Source organism: Pelodiscus sinensis, chromosome 1, assembly GCF_052426305.1.
Source record: "Pelodiscus sinensis isolate ZL-2025 chromosome 1, ASM5242630v1, whole genome shotgun sequence".
NCBI lineage: Eukaryota > Metazoa > Chordata > Testudines > Trionychidae > Pelodiscus > Pelodiscus sinensis.
This window is the reverse complement of record NC_143052.1, coordinates 10,323,224-10,333,072: the sequence shown is the minus strand read 5'-3', so window position 1 is coordinate 10,333,072 and position 9,849 is coordinate 10,323,224.

The window sequence follows — 9,849 nt, the reverse complement described above, 5'->3', positions numbered from 1 at the left end:
GGCAGTGTAGACAGCTCAGATTTGTTTTGCGCAAAAAAGCCCTCATCGTGAAAATGGCGATCGGGGCTTTTTTGCAGAAAAGTGCGTCTAGATTGGCACGGACGCTTTTCCGCAAAAAGTGCTTTTTTGGAAAAGTGTCCGTTGCAATCTAGACGCGCTTTTCCGCAAATGCTTTTAATGGAAAACTTTTCCGTTAAAAGCATTTGCGGAAAATCATGCCAGTTTACGCGTAGCCCAGGACTGTGCCTCACCCATTGTCATACAGGCCTTGCCAGCGTGACTCCAGGTCCTAGGATATGACTGGTTCAAAAATCCTGGAACCTGCTTTCACAGTGACACAAGAAGCTCCTCCAGGGCAGCAGAAGACAAGGAGTGTCAGGGAAGTGCTGCCCAGGCTTAGGGCGGTGAGGTTGTATCTACATGGCACCGTAACTCAAAATAAGATACGCAATTTGAGCTACGCAAAATGCATATCTTATTTCCATGCTATTTCAGAATACAGCATGATTCCGAAACGTCCCTTACTCCTGGTAGAAAGAGGTTTATAGGAACGTCAGAATAGTGAGCCTATGAACATACCAGGCTTTCTGTGAAGATGCGGAATAGCTATTTTGGGATACTCCGCTATCCCAAAATAGCGTTGCAGTGTAGATGTAGCTTGAGTGGGGGCCTGGGGAAGTGCTGCTGAGCCCTGGACAGACCATGATTTTTGATCCCTTGAAATGGACAATACAGGTGACCCCTAATGTACGACCTCCCGACTCAGGACACCTCGCATAGACGACTGCCCTGCTCCAGCCCTGCTCCTGCACAGTGAGCCACAGAGTCAGCCAGTTGCCCACAGCCCTGACGGGCACTGGGCACAACTCACACCACGCCACTGGCTCCAGGACACGTGAAGCCGCCTCCACCCGGACAGCTCTGGGAGCAGCTTGCAAGCTTGCACAGTGCTGTCTCCACACAGCATAGCCCCCAGCTGGCTCTAGGAGCAGCTCGCACCGTGCTGCCTCCACCCAACATAGTCCTTGGCACTGGCTCTGGGACACGTGGAGCCACCTCCACTTGGCACAACCCCTGGCTGTCTCTGGGCCTGGCGTGCTGGGGACTACAACTCCCAGGAGGCAAAGCGGGCCAGGAACGGACCCCCCCCCCCCATTTATATCATTGTGCCTCTGGGAAATAAGGGTTCGACTTACAACAGCTCAACTTACGATGGTTCGCCAGGAACCAATTAGGTTGTAAATATGAGAGTCGCCTGTACTGCAAACATCCCTTTTTTCCAGGCCCTGTTGGTTGTTTGATCCTGATTTTTGTATCTACCCACTGGCAAACTGGCTACCTAAAAGAGCCACTGAGCAGCTAAGCTAGCAACTCTGGGGCCCTTCCACTAGGATTCTCATGTGTGGGAATCTTGCTGCTGTCTCCATTTCCAAGCCCCCAGTGCTCTGCAATCAATTCCTAGATCCATCCCTCTCCCACACACATAGCTAATCCATTGGAATACTAGCAAAAGTGGCGGGGCAGGAGGAGGCTGCCGTGCTGTGAAGGAAAAACTGCATTTCACCCTCTGATGCAGACTTCCTTGAGACTGACCAAACTACACCCTTAGTTACGCCCCATGGCAGATGCCCTGGGTTTCAGTTTGCAGATCTGGGAGGCAGGAGTAGCTTGGTGATCTCAGCAGCAACACAATGATACAGAAGTGATTCCCTGTGCTCCTTATCCTACTCTTCCTTTTTCACCTTGTGCAATATTCTGCACCAGCAGTGTGGGGGGAATCAAGCTTTTTGTGCATGTAAAGCACATGGGTGTTATGTCATCTGTTAGTGGCTGGCCCACAGGAAGGACAAGGGCCTTACTTTTACAGCTAGCAAGGGGAGATGTCCTTGAATAGACAGGTCTGTGTTTTTGGAGAAGACCTTGAGCCTTGTTCAGCTGAACTGGTATGTGTGATTTGTCTTGCACTGGTGTGGTGGTGCTTGCTAAAGGTGGATTCGTTACAAGCTTCCACCCAGTTTAATAAATGCGTGGTGCAAAACTCATTGGGATCACAAATATACTTTGCACAATATTATCTCAAAAACTCCCTGGGATGAAAAAGGTGTCCAAAAAAGATGTACAATGTCTGCCTCCAGCCAGGGATGGATATAGGGCAGGGCGAACGGGGCAGCCACCCCAGGCCCCGCGCTTCAGAAAGCCCCGCGCATGCGCCGTGGCAAAGGGGGGCCCCCGCGGAATTATGCTGCCCGGGGCCCCGCAAAACAGTCATCTGCCCCTGCCTCCAGCTTTGACTTCTCAGGCCAGCTAATGAGAGGAAAATAGCTTCAGTCTTTGAAAAGGGAACAAAACCATATTTTTAAGTCACTGGAATAAAAACAAAATAAATTCTGTTCCTTGTTTTCTCTTGGGTTTTTTAAAATAATATTTTATTGTAATATAATATCCCCCAACTCATCTTAGGGATGCTTGAAAAATGAAGACATACTAAATGTCGTAGCTTCTTCAAACTCATTTGAGAAGAATTCTTTGAGTACTGAGGGAGAGAAACTATGCCCAGAATATCTTTGTACAGGGGTGGATTGTGGGGTCATGGATCAGAACAAGTGGGGGCGTCTTCCACCTGTACTTGGAAGCCCCTGTACCTCAACCCTGTTCCCCAGCAGGAACGTCAGGTGGGTGGGTGGGTGCCCATTTTTCCAGGGGTCCTCCAACTGACCAAGGCGACTGGGCACAGGCCCCATTATTCCACTGGTTAATCTACCCCTGTCTTCACAATATAGAATACATGAACCCATCCTTGTTTGTGCTATCAGCAGGTTTTCTTTTAAACAGCATCTAGTAAGTTCTTCAATCCATTTTTCAACACAAGCACACATAGGAACACCTGTTACACTATTTCAAACTATATAGAGTAGGTTTTGGCCTTACTCCGACATGGTTCTGTAACTTTGCCACATGGTCTTATTTTGGGCCTAATCCAAAACCCACTGAACTCAACTGGAAACTTCCCAGTAACTCAGATGAACACTGGAGCATGTCTCAGGTATGTGTTATATGAAACAGTATCAAATTACATTGGGGTATTACATAAGAACATAAGACCGGCCATACTGAGTCAGACCAAAGGTCCATCTAGCTCAGTATCCTGTCTGCCGAAACTGGCCAATGCCTGATGCCCCAGAGGGAGTGAACAGAACAGGGAATCTTCAAGTAATCCCTCTCCTGTAACCATTCCCAGCCTCTGACAGAGGCTAGGGACACCATTCCTATCCATCCTGGCTAATATCCATTGATGGACCTAACCTCCATGAATTTATCTAGTTCTTTCTTGGACCCTGTTAAAGTCCTGGTCTTCACAACCTCCTCTGGCAAGGAGTTCCACAGGCCAACCGTGCGCTGAGTGAAGAAAAACTTCCTTTTGTTTGTTTTAAACCTGCTACTTATTAATGTCATATGGTGACCCCTAATTCTTATATTGTGGGTACAAGTAAATAACTTTGCCTTATTCACTTTTTCCCTACCAGTTACGATTTTATAGACTTACAAGCTGGTTCCCCCCAGCACCGTCTCTGCGGGGATGGAGGGGGGGAGGGCGGGGAGGCAGAGGCGCAGTGGTGGAAATGGTGTGAGCAGGGCCTGAAGCAGTCTCCACTCACCTGGGGTCCCGACTGCTGCGCCTCATCCTTTGAAATGTACAAGAGCCTGCAGTGGCTCTTGTACATTTCAAAGGCAGAGGTGCAGCAGGATAGCAAGTGCCCCCCTTATTGACTAATCAAGTAGTCAATGGAAATTCCATCGACTATTCGATTAGCCAATTAATCGAAATTTAACATCCCTCAAGGGACAGCACCCCTTTGTACCTGACACAGTGAGGAGTCACCCTGAGTTGAGGCGACAAGTGCCAAGAAAAGACCCAAGACGTGACCCACTCAAGGAGAGAGGAGAAGCTGCTCCAAATGCTGGCAACAACAAGCACCTGGGAGAGAAAAGGAAGGAAAGAAGCTTAAGCCAAACATCAGGGAGGGGGTCACATTCATGTTTTGTCCATTTATTGCCAGTGTCACAGATCGGACTTGTTTTGAAGCTTGCTTCACCCTGTGGCTGGCTCGTTGTTCATCTGTGTATTTTGCTTCCCTGTTTCTTTGCAGTTTGTGCTCGGAGTGACTGATAATGCCTTTTATTTCAAGCATGACACCACCTTGTGGTGCAGCCACGGGTTGCTCCAGCCTGGTTACTACCAGTCCCACACATGACTGCCAACACCCAGCCCACATGGGGTTGGAAACAGCAGCCAGGGGCGGGGCACAGTGGGGCTGGAGCTCCCGGTTACCATGAAGGTTGGTGGTTAGTGGGTGACCGGTTAACTGTGTACCTGTTCACATCCCTAGTCCTGATTGCCTGATTGCAGAAGCAAGGGTAGGACGATATGCAGGAAGTGAGGAGACAAGAACAAGGCTACTGCAAAGACATACATGCCCTTTGGAGGCTTTTCTTGTACGCTGGCTGTTTTGTGAACTTGTCTTCACTGCAAGCTTAATTTGGGTTTTATCTCAAGTCTCGCCCCTAACCCAAGTCCCAGCCATGCACAAACACCTCTTGCTTGAGCATGGTGTCCATCTTTGACTTGAGGATGCCAGCCCACACATGACTGCTAGGCCAGACTGCCTCTGCCTAGTTCTTTACAGCTACATGTTAGAGTGCTCTGCATTTCACATGTCTGAAGATGGTTTGTGGTGCTGTGTTGACAAGCCCGATAACAGAAAGCATTTCTCTGGAGCAGAATATTTAAAATACAAAACAGAACACGATGCTTTCCATGAATTGCAGGAAGAGTCTATGCAAATGCTGTTAATACTGGAGAAGTGGAGGAAATTGGTGAAAATAAGGAATCAAAGGATAGAGACCTCATAAATAGCATTCCTCACCCCCCTCCAAGAAGGAGAGATGAACACATGTACTCATCCCATCAGTTTGGACTCTGAAATGAAGGGGATAAAAATCTCCGAAAAGGCGAAACAGGGTCCTTGTTGCTGCTTGGACTCTAAAGGGGCAAGAATTACTAATCCAAAATAAAACAAGCCCCCAGCTGTTTTGTCTGGGTTAGCCCCAAAGGACATATGAAGTCTTCTATGGTCATTATAGACTGAATAATGCTAGAAGATAATTCTTAGATGTCTTGCTGGTGACAATTCAAATGATTGTTTACTGACGTAATCCTAAATCACTGGCAAATACTGTCCCAAGACTGCGTTGGGGAGGTATCCAACTTGGAATGGAGACTCTTACTTTGATGACTCATTACCAAATAGTCTTCAGTAATCTGGATAGGATCATTGCAAAACTTGGACCAACTACAACTACTCTTCCAAGGAGCTGTGGAACAAGAGGTTCAGACTACATTAGAACTTGGGATCATCAAAGAATCCAGAAGTCCTTGGTGCAATTCAATCGTGCTGCTGCCTAAACTGGCTGGCACAACCTGATTTTTTGTGGATTTTCAAGAGCCAAATACAATTTGAAGTTTGATGCCTTCCCCTAGTTTCAAGTTGACAAGCTCCTGGACAAACTTGAGAAAGCTAAACACATTACAGTCTGAGACTCAGCAAAGGGGTATTGGCAAAGAGCTGTTATGCCAGAGAAAATCAGTATTCACCACTTCGCTAGGTCTATTCCAGTTCACAACTATGCCCTTCAACTTACACAGGGCAACCTGATCCTTTCAAAGCTTCATGGATCATGTACTTTGTCATTATTGACAGGAGGAGTCTATCTTGATGATGGGGTGATCTTTGGTATAGATTGGCAGTCACATCTTGTCCACATAACAATAGAACTTCAGTCAGGAAGAAGCTGGGTTCAGATTAAACCCTGAAAAATGCAAATTTCTTGCAAAACTATTGGTTGTGTCACAGTTGTGCATCTCTACTTTCTACTGCTCAAGAATTAGCAGAGTTACTTGGCATACAAGAAGGAGTTTTGTGGAAGAAATCCAAGTCCAAAGCCAAAGAAAAGAGAGTCACTTCAACCAGTTGTCAACCCTGACGAAGCTTTAGTGTGAATTTCCTTTATCAAGTAGTTGATACTGTCATACAGTCAGTCAGGGAACAATTTCTCAACTTTAAGCACATAGCAAATCTTTCAGTGATTTGTATAATGTACCAGGACTTGCTTCAAGCAGATGTGAAGTGTTATTTTAATAATGATCTCCAAGTCACCCTGACAGATGGCAATTTGAAAGATATAAATGCTTCAGAGGCTAAGTCTACACTGGCACACGTGCTCAGCAACTTACCCATGTTTCTTTTTGCAGATGTACCCTATATTTACATGGAGTGTCCACATATGCTATGCTGGGAACAGGTACATACTGTATACGCACATATACTCACACTGCTATTTTTTGTATCTGCATTTGACGTTAAAATGTCAACCCAGGTTTCTGTGCATCATAGGAGACACTTTAGGAACCAACATACAGCGTGTTGTTGGTACTCTCTGCTACCTTCACATATTTGTCAATGACAGTTCCCACTATCGACTCTCTCCTGCAAAACTTGATGGAAGACATGGAGCCAGTGACCAGCAACGTATTTCTGCTCCTGCTCCTCCTTGCAGGACAAATGTCTGTACCCTGCAGAAAGTGGCTCGCAAGATTCTTGCGTGAATGGACTTGAAACTGTCTCACAAGTTGAAGATACGTGACAGGGATGGTGACTGATCCCCACAACACAGAACTAAAGGAGACGGACAGTGTTGCAACTCTATGTCCCTTCTTTGGACCTCTGCTTCTGGATTATAAGAACCAGCACAGTGTGGTGGGATCACATTGTCTTGTAAACAGTCAGTGGCAGCAGAACTTCAAAATGAGGAAGCAGATCCTCCTAGAGCAATGTGAGAAGACACTCACTTCTGCAGATCCATACCAATGCAGAAGTGGGTGGCTAATCCCCTCCAGAAGCTGGAAAAGTTGGACAGCTATCAGTCAAGTAAACCAGTTGGGTTGTCAGGCTCATGGTGGTACAGATTTATGATGCTATCAACACTCTCATTTACCCATGGATGGTTGCCCTCATTAACTTTCTGGAAATTGTCACTGAGTAGCAGAGAATTAATTTTCCGAACTGCATGGTGGCCATTGATGGCACCCACCTTCCCATACTTTGCCTACCAAAAGGAGCAAATCAGTACATCAGTGAAAAAAGTTACTATTCACCATTCTTCTAGACTTAGTGGATCACAAAAGCATGCTCGCAAACACTAACTTCAGAGGCACAGGGAAAGTTCATGATGCCAGGGTGCTGAGGAGATTGGTACCATATGTGTAGGAGAAGGAGGGGATAGTGCAATGTGCCTTTGGACAGCTAAATTATCACAGGCATCCTGCTGGGAGTGTGGATATTGCCTGTGTATCCAACACCATCCATATTATTGTGATATGTTGTGAGGCTAAAGGGGAATACTTTGGATAGAGTGAGCACAGGACAAGACTGGCTTGCAAAGCCTACAGACAGTCTGACCCAGGCTGAATATGTTCTTCCCCTGCTTTAGGGCATACGTATTAGGGCTTACAGCAAACACATTCCAACCAGTGGAGGGCAAGACAACATATGAACATTAGCCACTGTAATTAGGCTTGGCACAGTTCAATTTTTATTTTTTAAAATTAGTTAGATGGATAACAGCTTGTTTAAGCTTTCCCCCATTTTTATCTGTTCACATTCTCAGACTGATAGGAAACTACGGGGGCAGACAAATATTTAATGACAGTAGAGTTGAGCTTCAAAAAGGTAAAGCTTTATAATGTTAAAATACAAATTGTTAACATCACACGTCAAAATATAGGAAGGAATTATCATTAGATCAAACTCTAACAGGTTTTCAAATGGCATTTTTCTTACTTTGCCTATCTGTAAATCTGATTATTGTTGATGGAAAGATGTTTTAATCAATTTGTGTGCCTACAGTGAAAGTGACATTTGCCAATAAAATCTAATCCCTCCAAGCCCTAACTACAATGCCAATTAGTGTTACTCTTTGAAGTCTATGATAAATTATCAATTAGCAGGGGACAGTGTTCCCACTAAGGCTATGTCTAGACTGCAGGCTTCTTTCGAAAGAGGCTCTTTCGAAAGCATCTTTCGAAAGAGCCTCTTTCGAAAGATCGCGTCTAGACTGCAGGCGGATCTTTCGAAAGAGCAATCCGCTTTTTTGAAAGAGAGCACCCAGCGAGTCTGGATGCTCTCTTTCGAGGAAGCCCTATTTACATTGAAGAACGCCTTCTTTCGAAAGAGGTTTACCGCCATCGAAAGAAAAGCCGCGTTCTTTCGAAATTATTTCGAAAGAACGCGGCTTGAGTCTGGACGCAGGGGAAGTTTTTTCGGGAAAAGGCTACTTTTCCCCAAAAAACCCCTGAGTCTGGACACAGCCTAAGATTTACCATCTGTGAACAGAGTGAGTTTTATCTTCTGCACCAATATTGAGGTTATGTGCACTTGTTCAGGTGTGTGCCACTGTGACACCCACCAGTTACTAACAAATAACAAAATGCAGCCCTAAACGCTCTCCTTTCACAGGGTGGCTCCCTTATGTATGTTTGAATCACACAAGACTCCATGGTGGAGGCAACTATGGAAATCACGCTTTTTGATGATCCCTTGATCATTGAAGTTAAGCGATGTATAAAGCAGGGGAATGTGTGTTCTCTGAAGTTATTTGCCAGCATCCTGGAAGATGTCCTGCGGAGGACTGACGTGAAAGATGGATTTCTGATTGAAGGTGAGGTTCTTCAGATGCTCCTTTTTGCAGATGACATTTTTCTAATTGCGTTGAAACCCGAAACATTGCAAATGCTCCTCAATGACATGGGTAAGAACGCAAAGGAGATTGGCCTGACCTGGAAAAACAAAGTGGATGAATCATAGAATCATAGAATATTAGGACTGGAAGGGACCTCGAGAGGTCATCGAGTCCAGTCCCCTGCCCTCATGGCAGGACCCAGCACTGCCTAGACTATTCCTGATAGATATTTATCTAACCTGCTCCTATAATATCTCCAGAGATGGAAATTCCACAACCATCCTAGGCAATTTATTCCAGTATTTAACCACCCTGACCGTTAGGAACTTTTTCCTAATGTCCAACCTAAACCTCTCTTGCTGCAGTTTAAGCCCATTGCTTCTTGTTCTATCCTCAGAGGCCAGGAAGAACACGTTTTCTCCCTCCTCTTTGTGACACCTGAAAAACGCGTATTGTGCAGAGTGCATCATACAGCTGGATGGACCATCTGTTGAGCTGGTGGATCAATATGTATACCTTGGACAAGCATTGCAGATGGACAATGAGATGGGCAATGAGATGGGCATGAAGTTGAGCAGAAGGAGGAGGAGAAGGTCAGGCTGGATTGCCTTTGGGAATTTGAGCAGTATTTTTGCTAATTCCAAAAGCCCATCTCTTTAACTCCAGTATCCTCCCGGTAATGCCGTATGGCTGCGAGACCTGGAATACAATGCTTACAGAAGAATCAAAGCTGCAGACCACCCACAGAGCAATGGAAAGACGCATGGTGGGTTTAAATAGACTACAACGTGCTACCATTGGCGATTTGTGAGCAAGAATCGGTGTCAACAATATCATCCAATATATGTATGACAGGAAAAGGTGTTGGGCTGGCCATGTAGCGAGACTGAGAGACAATAGATGGACAGCGCATATACTCCATTGGTATCCACAAGACATGAAACGAACAAGAGGAAGGCCTTCAGCACACTGGTGGATTCTTTATGGAGGATCCATGGAAGGACATGGGCAGCCACCATGCGGCTCAGGCCGCAGCTCTAATAAGTATATATA